Below are 19982 nucleotides of genomic sequence, written 5' to 3'. Positions count from 1 at the left end.
CTGGTTGTAGGTCCCAGCAGACTTTTGCTCCTGAAGGGCTCTGATGAAGTCTCAACTGGATCAAACTTCTGCAGCCTAGAGCCAGTGTCTACAAGTCCCTGAAAATAATGAGAGTGAACCAGGGTATGAGGACAGGTTTTGTTGTGTTTGTGTTATGTCCTTGAGTCTTCTTGGACAAACTTATGCTGGTAGCAAGGGAAGTATGGGACGGGTGCTGAGTAAGCTCAGGGCAATGTCATTTTTTTAAGCCCTTTGGATTCTGAATATCTTAGACTATGGAGATAGCTAAAGTTGTTTTATTTTTAGTGCATAATTTCTGTTTTGGAGATGGTTTTGGGGAAGAGAAAAAGTGTCTGGTCCTTCATTTTGTTGCTTACATCCCAATTATTCATTTGCAATGTGCTTGGCATCCAGAACTCTTTGTCCTATCAAAATGATATTTATGGTAGCTAGTTTTCTTTCTTTATTTTTAGTTGCCTCATTTCATAGTTAAATGGTTCTTATAATATTTTTCAGCTCTGTTCTTATGATACTACAAGTATTGTTGAGTGAGAAGAGATCTTAGAGGTTATCTAGACCAACCTATTATCTCTTAAATTATTCTCTATACATCCCTAAGATGTGATCATGCAGTCTCTACTCAAACACCTTCTATGTTAGACAATTCATGATATTGAGAATTTTACAGTTTAAATTTAGAAAAAATATTATATATATACACATATATGCACATATGTATATTATCTCATTTGATTTTCATAATAATTGTATCTTATAGCTAATACAGCCAACTTTATTCCCATTTTACAGATAAGCAAACAGGCCCAGAGAGGTTAAGTGATTTTTTTCCATAGTCAAATAGTCCAAAATCTAATGAATTGTTGGAGATGGGATTCAAAAACAGATTTCTTGTGATTCCAAGTCCAACATTCTTTTAACTTCACCACAAAGGACAATTCATTCTGTTTCTAGACAGCTCTAAAAATTAGAAAAGTCTTCCTTGTTTTCTAAGAGTAGTTTTGGGGAAGAGAAAAAGTATCTAGCCCTCCATTTTGTTGCTTGCATCCTAATTATTCATTTGTAGTGTGCTTGGCATCCAGAACTCTTTGTCCTATCAAAATGCTGATATTTGTGGTAGTTAGTTTTTTTTCTTTATATTTGGTTGTCTCATTTGGTAGCTAAATGGTTCTTATAATATTTTTCAGCTCTGTTCTTATGATACTACAAGTATCACAAGAATAAACTTCCTTATATAATAGGGGTTTGCTCTGAGCATGATCAAATTGCCTAACATGAAAGACTATTACATTTAATGTTGATTAAATCTGCCTCCTAATTTCAGTGATCTTGGAGAGCAAGTCTCCTCTTATCTTTATAATCACTCACTCTCCAGATATTATCACTTTCCTTTTTCTCCTTCATCAAGAATATTTGTGATTGAAGCTCTCCATCAGGGTAAGAGATCAAAGGGACTTGGTAAGTGGGTTAGTAAGAAATAAGAACATTTTTTAAATATTAAAAACAATTTTTTGTAAGAACATTTTTACTGCCAAAGTGAGTCAACGATCTCAACTGAGTACTGTCATTTTCATTAAGAAAATACTATTTTTTGAAAGAGCTGTCCGCAGGTGATCTCAGGCAGCTTATCATACCAGATGGGTTTCTTCTTGTTAACTGTTGTATTCTTGGATACCCCTAGCCATGAAGAGTTTGCCCAAATTCTGTGCAGTGAATGCTTTGATGTTCTGGCAGTAAAGTGTCAATTTGGCCTGCAAAAAGCAGTGACTCCATCCTGGCAGGCAGCTGAGGTTTAATGAGTTTGACATGTCCTCTTCAGAGAGAGGAAGTTCTGGTGCTGATCCCTCTCATGGCATTGCTGGTACTGATGTTTCTTTTATACATTCAGGAAGTTTGCAGATCAATTGTATCTTATTTCTTGGAGACTGTCTATATATTTTGTGATATATATATATATATATATATATATATATATATATTTGCTTCTTATTGTTAATCAATAAATTATATTTTATTACGTAGTGATTATGCAATACTCATGGGGCTCCCCAGGTAACCACACCTGCCTAATTAGGGTTCAATTTGCTTCTTTCACAAATATTGGAACTTTACTTTGGGACAGTAAACATAGAAAGTGGATTAGTCCAGAGAGGTCCTAACAAGCTACTTTAGGACTTGCCCTAAATTTCAAACAATGAACAAAGATGTTTCATTCATATTGAGTCAAAATAAAGTGACTTTAAATTCAGTGGCTTTCTTATTTTCTAGAAAAAAGAATGAGCAGGCAGTGACATATTTCTGCTGTAATTCAGGAAGATGACCTCTGGACATTGGCAAGAAGAGACACTAAAACAGATTCTTCACTGCATGATTGTAAAATGAACTGTAGTGTGCAGTATGTTCCAGGAAAATCTATTTCCCAAATGATTAAACTTTTTTTAGGGGGTGTTAGGAGGAACATAATGTCAGTTAGATGAGACAAGAATTCAGAGTACTGACCTTCCTTGTTCACATGTGGAAGAATTTTAAAAAGGGAAGGGGAGAACAATAATTTATTAAGCACTTATTATGTTTCAGGCACTGTGCTAAGTGCTTTACAAATATAATCTCATTTAAATAAAAAGTTGTAGTTATATTGATAATTTCAAATTGTGCATATTTTGTTCTAAAATGACTAAAAAATGAGAAACATACTTTTTGTTTCCATTTTTACTTATCTCTGTGTTTCCCTCTCTCATTGCTCTACTGAGTAGGAACTACGGTCCCATATGGAAATTTGCACTATTGGTGCTCAAGAAATAGTCATGAGCTTGATAAAAATGCTGTGAGAGAACTTGCACCTGTGACCTGGCCATCCCCAAAGAACATACTGCCCCCAATGTGGATACAATCCCAAGAGGATAAGATCTTTCCTAAAGCTTTCATTTTCCTCTTTTCTTCAGCTCCGTGCTTTAGGAAGCTAGGTCTCTTGTAGGATCACGTGAATCATAGATCTCTGAACTGGAAAGTACCTCACAGTCCACCTAGTCTAACACCCTCATTCTATAAATGAAGAAACTGAGGTCTATATAGGCTAGGGAAAGTTACACAAGTTGTGTATATTCAGCAGTTCATCAATACAGACAGTCTTCCATCCCTACCAATTCCAACCCTTCTTGCCTTACCAAGCTGTTGAGTGGCTAAGACAGTTTATTCCTTTTGGCCAAGCTTTTGGTGAGGCACCCCTTCTAACTTGTAGGCTCAGATGATAGTCCTTGGCCAAGCTCATATTTGAAGTGTTTCTAGATGACTACAAAATGTTAGAGTTTGCATTCACAGGTCTCAACTTTGAAAAGCCAGACTCAATTCCATGCCATAATAAGTGAGGTTTTAATTGTAGTATTTAAGTTGTGGAAAATTCAGATACTAAAATCTGTTCTTTCCACTTTACAAGGCATATAAATAATTGTCAACTTCAATTTAAACTTTATTTACCCATTTATTCAGACACATAATTTAAATACATATACTTCAGCCCTTAGATATTATTACATACAAGGTAGATGTCCGAGATTCTCCTGAGGAATTCAGTTAGCCATGCCCACGAATGATGTGTCTGATCATGAATTTTTTTTCTAATCAACATCTTAATTCATAACATCTCCACCTGTTTGGCTTGCCAGTGTTGCTGATGTGCTTACACAGTGTAGCCTAGCACTTCTTAAGCTTTCATTTTGCCATTCTTAGTGTAAAAATTTCAATGACTTAAGGTCAGCAAATTTTATTTTGGCTTATAATTCCTATGATTCCAATGCATTTTTAATTATAGTATAGCAGCAGAGGTAATGTTGACTTGTTCCAAAGGCATCAATTTCCCCAAATCACATGTGAATTTACTAACAGAACCACAGTGAAAATTAATTAGGGTTTTTTTTTTGCTAGGCTCTAGTTCTTATTTTGTATCTTACTCTACCACTGTTGATGAATTGGTACCTAGCCAAAAAAAAAAAAAAAAGACTTTTTGAAGAAGCACCTTGAGATATTTATTACAGCTATTAAGTTTGCAGTGAGTTTTGTATTTGTGTATTATATCGTGGTCCAAACTAATGTAAAATGCTAAAAATTGTGGGATTTTAAGAAATCACAATGGTTGCAAAAACAACAGGATAAAATAAGGCATTATGACCTAGTTGAAAAGCACTGAATTAGGAATCAAGAAGCCCAAGGTTATGAAGTCAGATCTCTTACTAATCAGTTATATGCTATTAGTTCCATCCCTATCCTCTTTGGGCCTCAGTTTCTTTACCTGTAAAATGATTTTTCAGATCCTTTCTGGCCCCCACATTCTAAGAATCTATTGCTTCATCACTGTAGTTAATAGCTATGAAGCTATAGATTGTATACCATGCTGACTTGATGGTATTTTTGAATTATGGTATTCTGACTAGTTATATGACCTCTTAAATATTATATTCTATCTCCCTCTTTTATATCTTTGCTCCGATTGTGGTTTTCTAAGTCTAGGCTGAACTCCTTCCTCTGAGAATCTCTAGCTTTCTTCCAAGCACAATTTAGCTGCCACTGCCTTCTTATAGGAGGCATTTACTTCTCCACTCTGCTGCCCCCTAGTGTTTAGTATTCTAACTTTATTTTATATATAAATAGAACATGCATAAAATTATATTAAATATGATTTTCTATCATAAAATAATATGGAAATTTATAATATAAAATAATAAATATAATTTTTACAAAATGGTGAAATGATGTAGGCATTTGTATAATAATATTATATAAAATAAACATTTTGCATATATAGTAAAAATATATACGTATATACATATGATATGTATCTATATGTATCTATGTTGTATCATTTCAGTAAAACCTAATTTCTTTGAGGAATTCCTTGATGACAGGATTTTTATCTTTTTATTTCCAACATCTAGCATAATACCTTGTATAAAATAACAATTTAATAAAAAATATCATTGAATGTGTCTGCTTTCGTAGTGCACTAATCCTTAAAATCTTATCCCAGGAACCTTAAGATGATATGTCAAAAATAATGTACTCGTTGAGATATTTCTATTGCTTCGTGACCTTTGTTTTCATGAAGATACATAGTAGCAATTTTTACCATTACCAGCTTCAAGTTTATCTTAACATATTTTATAACCTGAGTCCCAAAGTCAATTGGCATGCTCTCTCTGCATTGATGGATAAAAATGTTGTGCACCTGTTTAGGAGGCGGGGTAGAGTTGGTGAAAAAGAGAAAGCGGAGAATATCTTTAGGTGCTACATTCACTTCGGTTTCTGGCTTCTGGCTTCCATGAGAGAGAAAATAAATGATACCAATCACATCAGGCTGATGAAGGAAAAGATTTGGGGAAGAAGCTGACATAAGAGGAGTGGGCAGTCTCTGTCATGGCCCTATTCCCAGTAGGCTACATTAGAGACCCCGGAAACTTGTCCTTGGGTAAGATTTAGGACTTTCTCTTGACTGAGGGGAGTTAACCTCACTCCCACTGGGAGAGCTCCTTCACTCTGTATTTCTTGGATTATTCCTACATGTATTCATTGTGGAACTGGTATTTGGTGGGAAAAGGGTCAAGCTTTGGGTATAAAGCTTGGGGTCTGGCTTACTTCATTACTGAAACAACAATCAGAGCTAATTATACATATGAGCAGTTTCGATATATAGATATACATATATACATTGAAGATGGGACAGGATGAATGCCATCATCTGAAGTCTGATACTTACCAGTTATCTTATCTTTCCTATACAGAGAAAGAACCAAACAGAATTATATTTTTTGCTACTCAGTATTAAATGTAGGATTGGGGACTGACTGTGCTATGTTTCCCTTTCATCCAGAGCAGCTTTTAAATGTCAAAAGCAATGGAACTTCCTCTGAAGTCTAATTTTTCAAAACATGTTCTTATTTGTCACCACACAACTACAACAGACACTAGAGTTACTGCATTTGGGTGATGCAATTGTAACGGGAACTGATCCAACCATTTTGGAGAGCAGTCCATAATTATGTCCAAAGAGTTCTTAAACTTCCTATTCCTACTAAGCAATATTCCTACTAAGTCTATTTCCAAAAGTGATGAGGGGAAAAGGAAAAGAACTTATGTGTTCTAAATATTTGTAGCAGTTCTCTTTGTGGTAGTAAAGAACTGGAAATTGGTGGATGGCTGAACAAATTGCGGCATATGGTTGTGATGGAATATTACTGTGCTATAAGAAATGATGAGCTTGCCAACCTTAGAAAAACATGAAAAGATTTGCACAAAATAATGAAGAGGAAAACGAACAGAAGCAAGATAATATTATATATTGTAATAGCAATATTGTTTTAAGAACAACTCTGAGGGAATAAGTCATTTTGACTATCATCAATACCCAAATTAGCTTCAAAGGACATATGAAGGAAGATGCTATCTGCATACAGAATAAAGAGCCAGTAAGAAGTATGCAAAGAATGATACACACATACAAACATTTATGTCTAATGGTAGTCACCTCTAGAAGAGAGGAGCTGAAAAAGAAAAAAAAAGAAATTTACAGGATGAATTTATTGTATATTTAAAAGGAATAGCACGTTTTATATAATAGATTTGCAGTTTAATGTGCAATCATCTTTTTACTATACTACTATGTTATGGAAATACTTCTTTTACTCAATAAAAAAATGAATTAAAATTTAAAAAATAACTTAGGTAATTGTAACCATTATATACTCTGTGCTTCTCCTGATTCTTTGATCATGTGCACGAATCAAACAAGTTCCCCCCTACTCTTTTCCTCCTTTTTACCAGGAGGCAAATGTCTGAACTAAGGTTGAAAAAGATAGAGAACCTAGAACTCTGCAAGACATTTTTCCTCTTGGACCTAAATACTTTCTTTTGGGTCTGAGTCAACAGGAAAGCAATACTTTCAAAATATACTTTTTGACTTGGCTCAAACTTTACTCCTAAATGTTATTTGCTTGCAGTTATGGATGTCACAGCATGAAGGTGAATTTAAATGACTCATTCCCAAGCAATTCAAGAGTCTTCATCTGCAAATATCTCCTCTGCAAGGCCAAAGCATTCTGAAATAAAAGGCTTTTGTGAAACTTTTTGGATAATGGAGTCATTGTCTGGATAGTGTTGGTGTTTACATAGAACAAAGTGAACTGGAAGATTTAAAAAAAATATGTATCTTTGTTTCAAGTAGGTAAACAAATTAGGGCTGGCGCTAGAACCTTCTTGACTTTCTGGGTAATGAGCTCCTCCTGACTTAACACTTCATGGACCCTCACAAAGACTTCTCTGCAATCAGTGCTGCCCCGAATGTTCATTTGTTGTTATTTAGAATTAACTGCAGAGAACATTTGACTGACCTTGGTTTAATTTAGGACTGGGTCCCAGGAGAACAGAGGTGCACCAATATTCTGAAGTTCTGATAGTAATACCTGGCACGCTGCAAGCAAAACACAGATGTTAACATTGCCTCAGATGCCAGGTGCTGGTTACTTCAAAACATCAAATAGCAAACTGAACAGATGGTCCAGAACATCTCCACCTAAGACCGTCACAACCAATTGCTGAATATTACTTAGGGCTAAGAAACTGGAGAACTAATTTGGACTTTCAAAAAGTTTTTCCTCTTCTGAAAAAATCACTCCCCTACCCCAACAAACGATGAATTATTTTACATTCAAGAATTTTGGATGAGCTTATCTAACTCTCAAGGAAATAAACCTCACAGAACATCTGCAAAGTATGATTACTTTTTTTTAAATGGTTATGAAATGCATAATTTCAAAACAAGCAGTTTAGAAAGAAGTGGAAAAATCAAAGTCATTTGCTAGCTTCTAAATTAATTTTTTAAGGCTGTAGCTTAAAATTTGAACGTGAATACTTTCAACTTATTTTTCATTTTGAAACACTAATCTATGTTCCTCATAGAATCACATGATTGTGAACTTGCAATTTATTAAAGTCCAGGGTATTTCCTAAAATCATTTACTTTCTGCAATCTGATTTGATTGTCATATTGGCTACAATGATTCCTTGATGTCTTTAAGTAAGAAACTTTAGAATGGATGTGAAACTTGACAAAACATGAGTTCTAATCCACCGCATGAATTCTATGTCCTTAAGGAAGGACAGGCTACTTGAAAACAAAAACAGAAGGTAACACTACTTAGGATCTTTAGTAAAACCTTGACAACTGATCCCAGAAATAGAGTATCAAGAGATCTGTGACTGTAACACATGATAGGTGACCATCTCTGCATTAACTTATTCTTGTTATTTGACTCTAAAACAAAGATACTCAAAGAAAAGTTAATTACATTTATGTGTTAGGTAATTTAGCCTGGAATTGCAGAACATAATTGGGAGACTGAAAAGTCAATGCAGAATCAAAATGTAATTTACTGTCTCCTCCTCTCCTCTCCCCAACCTCCTTCATTTCCACCTCCTGGTAGAGTAGAATGTAATTTCCTCAAAGATAGGACTGTTTCCTACTTTTTTTGTAATTGTATCTATCCTTGATATCACTCATATGTTGCTGTTCAGGTGTTTCAGTCATGTCTGAACCTTTGTAACACCTATCTGAGATGGCAAGGATACTAGACTGGTTTGCCATTGCTTTCTCCAGGATTGCCATTTTGTCAGTCAATCGGAAGTTAAGTGACTCAAGGTAAGGTAATTTGGTAAGGGAATTTGAAGATCTTTCTTGCCCCTTAATAGGCTCATTTGAGCTCTGGCCCAGCTGGTAGCCTGAGTCACATGGAGACAATGATGGGAGGAACTTGCTGAATGGGGGAGCTGAAGGATGCAGCAGAATGAGAGAGTGAGGTGGAGCTGAGAGAGAGCGGGCAGAGCAGAGCAGAGCAGAGCAGCTAGTGTGAGGGAGAGAGGGAGTGCTGTTGCCTAAGGGAGCTTGTTTGTGGGGAGGTCTGACAGAGGGAAGGCTTAGGCATGGCTGTGCTCCCTGCATTGATAATGTGTATAGATTTCCTTGTTACTATGATGGACTTGGCTTTTGCGTGTTTGAACCAATGTCTTAGTTTCATCTTTGAGGAAAAGAGTTTGGATTTTGGGAATTTGCCCTAGAAATACTGCATGCACATCCATAGTGGCTGCTGTGGGTATTGCATTGGCATTACACCAGGTCACTAAGCTAGGAAATGTCTGAGGCTGTATTTGAACTCCTATTTTCCTAACTCCAGGCCCAGTGCTCTGTCTCCTGAACTTGCTGCCTCATAATGAATATTAGGAAGGCTTATTAAATATTGGTTGAGTTAAAATGAAATGAAGACAGAAGACAACATTTAACTGATATATCATCACTGGATTAACTGTATGTAGTGCAAGCTACAACAGTTCATATATTGTATACACTGAAAGGAATTCAGAAATTAATACATCCTTTGGATATTGACTTTTCATTGATGGGATGGAATAAGGTATAATAATTTTCGTTCTGCTCTTTCTCCTTGCATAGTTCCTTTGGAAGGGCTTCTTGAAATAGAATGGGGTAAATTTAAGGGTTCTAAAGTGGAATTTCAGTACATGTCTGGGGCCAGTGAAGTAAATTAATTTTATTGAATTTTTGAGAACAGTTTTAAAAAGTGATTTTCACAAGATTAAGAAAAAACAATCAATTGCCATAGATAACCTCCACCAATAGAGCTCTTCTTTTTAACAACAATAAGAATATAGTTAAACAAAATATACTACATTTCTTCCATTCCTGTAGGCTTCCATAGGCATACATTTTGCTGAGAGGACAAAGACATGATCAGTAAGTAAACATTTAATAAGCACCTAGGGACTGTGCTAAGTGTTGGGGGTGCAAGAGAAGACAAAAGACAGTCCTTACTTTCAAGAGGCTCATAGTTTAATGAGGGAGACAGTTTTCAAACAACTTTATACAAACAAGATAAATTGGAAATAATTGACAGAAAGAAGACACTAGCATTTAAGTGAGGGATTAGGATAGATTTCCTGTTGAGTATAGAATTTTAGCTGAGACTCAAAGGAACCGAGGAGTATGATATGAGGAGGGAGAAAATTCCAGACATGGAAGACAGCCAGTAAAATTTCCTGGAGTCTTGAGATGGAGTGTCTTATTTGAGGAATGACACAGAGGTCAGTATCATTGGTCAGCAGGAGGAAGAGTAGGGTAGGGGTTGAAGTAAGTTAAGAAGACTGCAAAGGTAATGGTGGGAGAAAGGTTATGAAAGGCTTTGAACACTAACAGATGATTTATATTTGTTCCCAGAGGTGATAAGGAACTGCTGGGGTTTATTGACAGTAGGGAAATATGAGTTGCACATTAGGAAGATTATTTTAACAGCTGAGTGGAGAACAAACTAGATTGGGGAGAGATTTATGACAAAGGAGACCAACTAGCATTGTAATAGTCCATGTGTACTAAGATAAGGGTCTACCTCAGGATGGTAGCAATGTCAAAGAAGAGAAGGGGTTGTATAGGAGAGATGTTTGAAGGGGAAAATCAATATGTCTTAGTAATAGATTGGATATGAGGAATGAGAAAGTGAGGTGAGATTGATACTTAGGTTTTGAGCCTGGGCAACTTAGGAAATGGTGGTGCCCTCAAATGTTATAGCAGTGGAAAAACAATGAATTCAGTTTGGGACAAGTCAACTCACTATATATCTATCTACCTATATACATATACAAACACACACATATATGTATATTTCATTAGCAGTCTTCAGGTCAAGATGAGTATTCTGATATCTTCCAATGTTATTTTTCTTTATGTTATTGTAGTAATTATCCAAACTTTTCTCTTGGTTATGTATTCTGCATGAGTTCATGCAAGTCTTCCTAAGTTTCCATGAATTATTCATTTTGTTTCTTACAGAGCAATAATATACCATGACATGCATATTCAAAGCAGCTAGGTGGCATAGTAGATAGAAAGTTGGACCTGAAAGTGAGGAAAACCTAAGTTCAAATCTTGCCTCAGACAGTTAGTGGTTGAGTAACCCTCAGAAAATCACTTAATCTCTGTTTGCTTCAGTTTTCTCATTTGTAAAATGAGGATAACAATAGCACGTAAATTGCAGGGTTGTTATGAGGATAAAATGAGATAACATTTGCAAAATGCTTTGTAAATTTTAAAGCAATATATAAATGCTAGTTTATTATTAATCACAATTTTTAGCCACTCCCAAATTGATAGTTATCTGCTTTGCTTCCAGCTTTGTTACCAGTCCCTGGTAAAGGTTCTGTTAGGTCAGAAGATATGTACTATTTAGTGAATTTCTTTGTATGGTTTTGAACTGTTTTTCAGGATAGTTGGAGCAATTTGCATCTCCACATATAATGCATCAGAATCTTCCATGACTCTCCAAGTTTTTTTTTAAAATTTTCTTCTTTTGTCTCCATTCTGATAGATATAAGGTAAAATTTCATCTTTTAATTTACAGATCTCTTGTTTTTCATAGTTGAGAGTATTAGTTCATAGGGTCATTAATAATTTTCATTTTCTAAAAAGTCTATTCATATTCATTGACCATTTATCTGTTGGAAAATGGCTTTTATATTGTGTTCAATTTCACCAATAACTTGAATATCAGGCATGAGACCTTGATGAGACATGTTACCTCCACAATGTGCAGCTTCATTTTTTTTCTAGCCACATTAATTTCAGTCATGTAAAAGAACAAATCTTTTAAAAAGTGTTGTTAAAAATATGATGCCCTGGAATTATCTGAATATTAGATTTTACCTAATTCAAATTACGAGATCCCTATAAACTATTTCCAAAAGATAGTAAAATTCTTGACACTGACTTGATGATTTGTGGATCAACTATATTCACATAGGTTTTCATTTTCTAAGTTTGTTGCTATATGGTTGGAAAACGTGGAACACTTGATTCAAAAGAATAAAAATTTCAGGTGACCCAATGGACAGATGTATGTTGGGTATGAGTGGGCTGTAGCATATTGCCAAAAGTGATTTGTGAACAAGAAATCACACAAAAGTTTCATCAAGGAAACCTATGTTTAGCAAGACAAATGAGTAATTTAGTGTGTATGAGGGATAACAGACAGCATGAATGCTACATTCATCCCGAAGAAATATGAAAAGAATGAGACAGATTTCTCTTGTGTTGAGCAGGTCCTCCATTAAGGGCTTATAGGGAGACATGGATGGAAATAGCACAGGAGAGAAAGCATGGAGGTCTTGTAGTCCTCATAGTTGGAGGTATGCTCATACTGATAAGTCATGAACCCATCTGAGTATCAAAGTTTCAGAGCAGAATTCTTTTTCTTTAAATACTTCTGGTTCCATTTTTGGAAATGCATCTAGCTTATTCCCATTGCATATAATGCTTGCTGAAGGCTTTAGACAGATACTGCTTATTATTTTATGGAAAGTTCCCTTTATTCCTATGTTCTCCAGTGTTTTTAATAGGAATGGGTATTGTATTTTGTCAAAAGCTTTTTCTGGGAGGCGGAGCCAAGATGGCGGAGTAGAAAGACGCACATACACATAGCTCTGAACCCACAACCCATAGAATGGCTACAGGGAAGTAACTCACGGCGAATTCCGCACCCAGAGGCCACGGAACATTGGAGCGAGGGAGATTTCTGTTGCAGAGAGACCTGCAAACCTCTCGCGGGGGGGTCCTTCGCGCTGCGGACTGGGCGCCGGGACTGGGAGCTGAGTGCAGCCCTGCCGCGGCCGCGGCACCGAGAGGAAAAGATCCGAGCAGGCTTCACAGACAGGATCTCCAGCGGCCACGCGGGTCCCTCCACCCACAGAGGGATCTGCAAACCTCTCACAAAAGGTCCGTCGCGCTGCAGACACAAAGCCCAGCCCAGACCTGCTGAGGCCACGGCTGCGGCACCGAGAGAAACAGATCCGAGCAGGCTTCAGGGACGGGATCTCCAGCGGCCGCACAAGTCCCTCCACCCACAGGTGACAGGGGTGGGTGAGAGAGTCTCTTTGGCGGGTCGAGAGGGGAGTGGGGTGCCCCCATAATTCAGCCCCCCCCCCCCGGGAGGTAGAAGCTGAGAGGTGGCTGCAGACAGGGGCTCCCCAAGCGGGTGGGAGCCTGAATCCATTGCGGAAGGTCTGTGCATAAACCCCTGAGGGAACTGAGCCTGAGAGGTGGCCCTGCCCCGACCTCAGCACCAGAACATAATCTCATACTGAATAGCAGCCCTGCCCCCGCCAAAAGCCCTGAGGCTGGAAGCAGCATTTGAATCTCAGACCACAAACACGGGCTGGGAGGATCAGGAGGTGAGGTGGGTGTGAGGAAAATATTCAGAGGTCAAGTCACTGGATGGGAAAATGCCCAGAAAAGGGAAAAGAAATAAGACTATAGAAGGTTACTTTCTTGGCGAACAGGCATTTCCTCCCTTCCTTTCTGATGAGGAAGAACAATGCTTACCATCAGGCAAAGACACAGAAATCAAGGCTTCTGTGTCCCAGCCCACCCAATGGGCTCAGGCCATGGAAGAGCTCAAAAAGAATTTTGAAAATCAAGTTAGAGAGGTGGAGGAAAAGCTGGGAAGAGAAATGAGAGACATGAAGTCAAAGCATGAACAGCAGATCAGCTCCCTGCTAAGGGAGACCCAAAAAAATGTTGAAGAAATTAACACCTTGAAAACTAGCCTAGCTCAATTGGCAAGGGAGGTTCAGGAAGCCAATGAGGAGAAGAATGCTTTCAAAAGCAGAATTGGCCAGGTGGAGGGGGAGATTCAAAAGCTCACTGAAGAAAAGAGTTCTTTCAAAATTAGAATGGCACAGATGGAGGCTAATGACTTTTTGCAAAACCAAGAAATCACAGAACAAAGAGAGAAGAATGGAAAAGTGGAGGATGATGTGAAATATCTCATTGGAAGGGCAACGGACCTGGAAAATAGATCCAGGAGAGACAATTTAAAAATTATGGGACTGCCTGGAAGCCATGATCAGGGGAAGAGCCTAGACATCATCTTTCATGGGGTTGTCAAGGAAAACTACCCTGAGATTCTAGAACCAGAGGGCAAAATAAATATTCAAGGAATCCACAGAACACCGCCTGAAAGAGATCCAAAAAGAAAAACTCCTGGGAACGTTGTGGCCAAATTCCAGAGTTCCCAGGTCAAGGAGAAAGTGCTGCAGGCAGCTGGAAAGAAACAATTCAAGTATTGTGGAGGTACAATCGGGATAACACAGGATCTGGCGGCCTCTACATTAAGGGATCGAAGGGCATGGAACAGTATATTCCAGAAGTCAAGGGAACTGGGACTGGAGCCAGGAATCACCTACCCAGCAAAGCTGACTATAATACTTCAGGGGAAAAAATGGTCTTTCAATGAAATAGAGGATTTTCAAGTATTCTTGATGAAAAGACCAGAGCTGAAAAGAAAATTTGACTTTCAAACACAAGGGTGAAGAGAACCATGAAAAGGTGAACAGCAAAGTGAAGTCATAAGGGACTTACTAAAGCTGAACTGTTTACATTCCTACATGGAAAGACAATATTTGTAACTCTTGAAACATTTCAGTATCTGGGTACTGGGTGGGATTACACATGCACACACGCTCACATACATAGAGACAGAGTGCACAGAGTGAATTGAATAGGATGGGATCATATCTTTAAAACAAAATGAAATCAAGCAGTGAGAGAGAAATATATTGGGAAGAGAAAGGGAGAAATTGAATGGGGCAAATTATCTCTCATAAAAGAGGCAATCAAAAGACTCATTAGTGGAGGGATAAAGAGGGGAGGTGAGAGAAAAACATGAAGTCTACTCTCATCACATTCCACTAAAGAAAAGAATAAAGTGCACACTCATTTTGGTAGGAAAACCTATCTCACAATACAGGAAAGTGGGGGATAAGGGGACAAGCAGGGTGGGGGGAATGATAGAAGGGAGGGCATGAGGAGGAGAGTGCAATTCGAGGTCGACACTCATGGGGAGGGATAGGATCAAAAGAGAATAGAAGTAATGGGGGACAGGATAGGATGGAGGGAAATATAGTTAGTCCTATACAACACAACTATTATGGAAGTCATTTGCAAAACTACACAGATATGGCCTATATTGAATTGCTTGCCTTCCAAAGGGAAGGGGTGGGGAGGGAGGGAGGAAGAGAAGTTGGAACTCAAAGTGTTAGGATCAACTGTCGAGTAATGTTCTTGCCACTAGGAAATAAGAAAAACAGGTAAAGGGGTATAGAAAGCTATCTGCCCCTACAGGACAAAAGAGAAGATGGAGACAAGGGCAGAGAGGGATGATAGAAGAGAGAGCAGATTGGTCATAGGGGCAATTAGAATGCTTGGTGTTTGGGGGGGGAGGGGATAAAAGGGGAGAAAATTTGTAACCCAAAATTTTGTGAAAATGAATGTTAAAAGTTAAATAAATAAATTTAATAATAATAAAAAAAAAAGCTTTTTCTGCATCTATTGAGATAATCATGTGGTTTTTGTTAGTTTTGTTGTTGATATGATCAAAAATGCTAATAGTTTTCCTAATATTGAACCATCCCTGCATTCCTGATATGAATCCTACCTGATCATAATGTATTAATCTCATGATAAGATGCTGTATTCGTTTTGCTAAAATCTTATTTAAAATTTTTGCATCTATATTCATTAGGGAAATTGGTCTATAATTTTCTTTCTCTGTTTTGTCTCTTCCTGGTTTGGGTATCAAAACCATATTTGTATCATAGAAAGAATTTGGGAGGACTCCTTCTTCCCCAATTTTCAAAAATAGTCTATATAGTATTGGAATTAACTGCTCTTTAAATGTTTGATAGAATTCACTTGTGAATCCATCTGGCCCTGGAGATTTTTTCCTAAGGAGTTCATTGATGGCTTGTTCAATTTCTTTTTCTGAGATGGGGTTGTTTAAGTATTCAACTTCCTCTTCTGTTAATCTGGGCAATTTGTATTTTTAAAAATATTCATCCATCTCATTTAGATTATCGAATATGTGGGCATAAAGTTGGGCAAAGTAGTTTCTAATTATTGTTTTAATTTCCTCCTCGTTGGAGGTGAGTTCACCCTTTTCATTTTTAATATTAGTAATTTGATTTTCTTCTTTCTTTTTTTAATCAAATTGACCAAAGGTTTATCAATTTTATTAGTTTTTTTCATAAAACCAACTATTGGTTTTATTTATTAATTCAATAGTTTTCTTAATTTCAATTTTATTAATCTCTCTTTTGGTTTTCAGTATTTCTAATTTGGTATTTACTTGGGGATTTTCAATTTGTTCTTTTTCTAGCTTTTTCAGCTGCATGCCCAAGTCATTGATCTCCTCTTTCTCTATTTTATTTATGTAGGCATTCAAAGATATAAAACTTCCCCTAAGAACTGCTTTTGCAGTATCCCTTAAGATTTGGTATGTTGTCTCATTATTGTCATTCTCTTGAATGAAATTGTTGATTGTTTCTATGATTTATTCTTTAACCCATTCCTTCTTTAGGATTAGATTATTTAGTTTCCAATTGATTTTTGGTTTATCTTTCCATGGCCTTTTATTACATGTAATTTTTATTGCGTTATTATCTGAGAAGGATGGATTGATTATCTCTGCCTTTCTGCACTGGATTGTGAGATTTTTATGTCCTAGTACATGGTCAATTTTTGTAAATGTTCCATGTACCACTGAGAAAAATGTATATTCCTTTCTATTCCCATTCAATTTTTCTCCAAAGATCTATTATATCTACCTTATCCAGAGTTTTATTTACCTCCTTAACCTCTTTCTTGTTTATTTTGAGGTTAGATTTATTGAGTTCAGAGAGGGGGAGGTTGAGGTCCCTCACTAGTATAGTTTTGCTGTTAATTTCTTCCTTCAACTCCTCCAACCTCTCCTCTAAGAATCTGGATGCTATACCACTTGGAGCTTACATGCTAGGAATGATATTGTTTCATTGTCTATGGTGCCTTTTAGCAGGATATAATTTCCATCCTTATCCCTTTTGATTAGATCTATTTCTGTTTTTGCTTTGTCTGAGATTAGGATTGCTACTTCTGCCTTTCTTACATCAGCTGAAGCACAATATATTCTGCTCCATCCTTTGACCTTTATCCTATGTGTATCCCCCCCGTTTCAAATGTGTTTCTTGTAAGCAGCATATTGTTGGATTATGGCTTTTAATCCATTCTGCTATCTGTCTCTGTTTTATGGGAGAATTCATTCCATTCACATTCACAGTTATGATTACAATCTGTGTATTTCCCTCCATCCTCTTTCCCACCATTTGTGCTTTTAGCTCTCCCATCTCCCTTCCCCTCCTCAATAGTATTCACTTTTCACCACCTCCTCCTGTAGCCTTCCCCTCCTTCTTTTAGCCCCCCTCCCTTTTACTCCCCTTTACTCTTATTGCTTCTTCCCTCCCTTTTAGCCTCCCTCCTCTTTCTTCCCCCTTCCCCTCATACTGCCTATAGAGCTAGTTAGGATTATCTACTTAAATTTATTGTTCCCCCCTTTAAACAAATCAGATGAAAGTACCTCTCAAACAATGCTCATCTCGCTCCCCTCTTTCCCTCCACTATAATTTTGTACTTCTTCCTGTGATGTAATTTGTCATTTTCTGCTTCCTCCTTTTCACACCTCCTATTATAATCTCTTCTCATACTTAAATCATATTTTTAACATGACATCATTTACTTTATACCCATTCCCTCTATGTATATCCCTTTTACCATAATAGCTGCACAATTCTCAAGATTAACAGGTATCATCTTCCCTCATAGTGAGGTAAACAGTTTGCCCTAATTGAGTAACAAGTTTTTGTTTTTGTTTTTTCCCCCCATTTACCTTTTTATGATTCTCTTGAGACCTGCATTTGGAGATTGAATTGTCTATTGAGTTCTGGTGTTTTGGTCAGGAAGCTCTGGAAATCCCTTATTTCTTTGAATGACTTTCTCCTTGCCTGAAATGTTATGCTGAACTTTGCTGGGTAGTTGATCCTTGATTGTAATCCCAACTTCTTTGCCTTACGGAATATTGGGTTCCAATTCTTTCAGTTTTTTAATGGAGAAATTGCAAGGTCCTGTGTGATCCTGACTGTATCTCCTTGATATTTGAATTGTTTTTTTCTGGCTGCTTGTAGTATTTTCTCCTTCACTTGATAGCTCTGGAATTTGACAATGATATTTCTTGGGGTTTTGAGTTTGGGATCCCTTTCGGGATGGGAATGGTGGATTCTTTTGATGACTATTTTGCCCTATGAATCTAGCACTTCGGGGCAGTTTTCCTTGATAATTTCCTGGAAAATATTGTCCACACTCTTTTCTTCATCATGGGTTTCTGGCAGGCCAATAATTCTTAAATTTTCTCTCCTGGATCTATTTTCCAGGTTAGTTGTTTTTCCAATTAAATATTTTACATTTTCCTGTATCTTTTCATTCTTTAGATTTTGTTTGACTGATTCTTGCTGTCTCATTGAGTCATTAGTTTCTACTTGCCCAATTCTAATCTTTATCAAATTGTTTTCTTCAGTTAACTTTTGCATCTCCTTTTCCATCTGACCAATTTTTCCTGTTAAGGAGCTATTTTCCCCAGTTAATTTTTGTGCTTCCTTTTCCATTTTACCAATTTTCCCAATTAGGTTTTGGGTTTCCTTTTCTGTTTGATCAACTGTTCCTTTTAGGGAGTTATTTTCTCCAGTTAATTTTTGAACTTCCTTTTCCATTTGTTCAATTTTCCTTTTCAAAGAGATGTTCTCATCAGTGAATTCTTCTTTTATAATTTTAAAATCATTGGCCAGTTTTTCTTCTATTTCCACCTTCAGCTGTTGCAGGAGAGCTGCTTGTGCTTGCGAGCAGTTCATAGTCCTTTCTGAAGTTTCAGATGGAAGTACAATCTCAGCTCTGACCTCTTTGGTGTTTGTGTTTTGGTCCTTCTCCCCATAGAAAGATTCTATGGTTTTTTCACCCTTCTGTTTTTCTTCTTCATGATGTTTATTGAGTGTTGTGGCTTCTGATTCTTTCAGTCAGAAGCTGCAGAACTTTGTGTTGATCTGATGTGTGAAAAAACTAAAAGCAGGTTTTTGTTTTGTGTTTCCCCAATCAACCCTGGGGTTGGCTTGTTAAGTGTGGGGGAGGAGTGGTCTGGTCACAAGAGATCTTCTCAGCTGAACTGAGGCAAAGGCAAGCTCAGGGAATGGTGATCCCAGCTGCCCTATTGTCTTCCCATTTCCCCTGGAGGGCTGAGGCACACCTAGATGCTAATGCGTGTTCCCACGCCTCCTGGGGCTCCTTTCCTGGCGCTGAGGCTTGCCCGGGTCCTAGTGCAAGTTTTCTCTGCCCTGGGTCCTCTGTCCTTCTGGTTTGCCTTCACCACAGTGGGAGGAATCCCCCTTAGCTATTTTCCTAGCCTCAGGGGTTATGAGACTATTTGCCCCCTTCTGCTGTTCCTGCTGATCCAGGATTTTTCTGGGGAAATATTTTATGGTTCTTTCATGGTCATCAAGGCGGGGAGGAGAGAGCATTTACTGATCACTCTGCCATCCTGGCTCCCAGAAGTTCAAGCAGGTGATTTACCAAAGTTTAATCTTTGGGCTGAAGGTCTCAAGAGTTGCTGCGCTGATATCTGGAGCTCAGCGGCTCTCATTGGCTTGGTTTGGCTTGTCTCCTGCCCTTGGTGCTGCTCTGCTGGTTCTGCCCGTCGCTGTCAGGTTTCTCGGGTCCCTTCACCTCTGCTGCGCTGACCGTGCTGCGCTGTGCACTGGGGGCTCACCCCCACAGAACAGATCCTTCCCGTGGACCTTCCAGTCTAACCTGGGCTCTGAATCCATCACAGTCTTTCTCCCTCTGGATTCCATACCTCCAAAATTTAGTCAGATTCTCCTTTCAGAGGTATCCGAAGGAGCTTGTCCAAGAGCTTAGGTGAGTCATTGCTCTCACTCTGCCTGGTTCCATTTTTGGAAACCACAGTTAGATAATTTGAATGGATTCTGCTCTGATATTTGGTGCTTAACAA

At 37.7% G+C, this 19982-nt stretch overlaps 1 long non-coding RNA gene across 2 annotated transcripts in view; it reads right to left on the bottom strand.

Annotated features, from left to right (window-relative positions):
- Positions 1-5752: 5752 nt before the first annotated feature.
- LOC140505977 (uncharacterized) overlaps positions 5753-19982 on the bottom strand; it is a 79290-nt gene continuing 65060 nt past the window's right edge. For both annotated transcript variants that reach the window (XR_011967721.1, XR_011967722.1), the window contains one exon: positions 5753-7474. This is a non-coding gene — a long non-coding RNA (uncharacterized lncRNA). The remainder of the gene's footprint in view (positions 7475-19982) is intronic.

This window comes from Notamacropus eugenii, chromosome 5 (assembly GCF_028372415.1).
Source record: "Notamacropus eugenii isolate mMacEug1 chromosome 5, mMacEug1.pri_v2, whole genome shotgun sequence".
Classification (NCBI taxonomy): Eukaryota; Metazoa; Chordata; class Mammalia; order Diprotodontia; family Macropodidae; genus Notamacropus; species Notamacropus eugenii.
The sequence above is the reverse complement of the archived record's forward strand: the minus strand, read 5'-3'. Positions and strand labels throughout refer to the sequence as shown.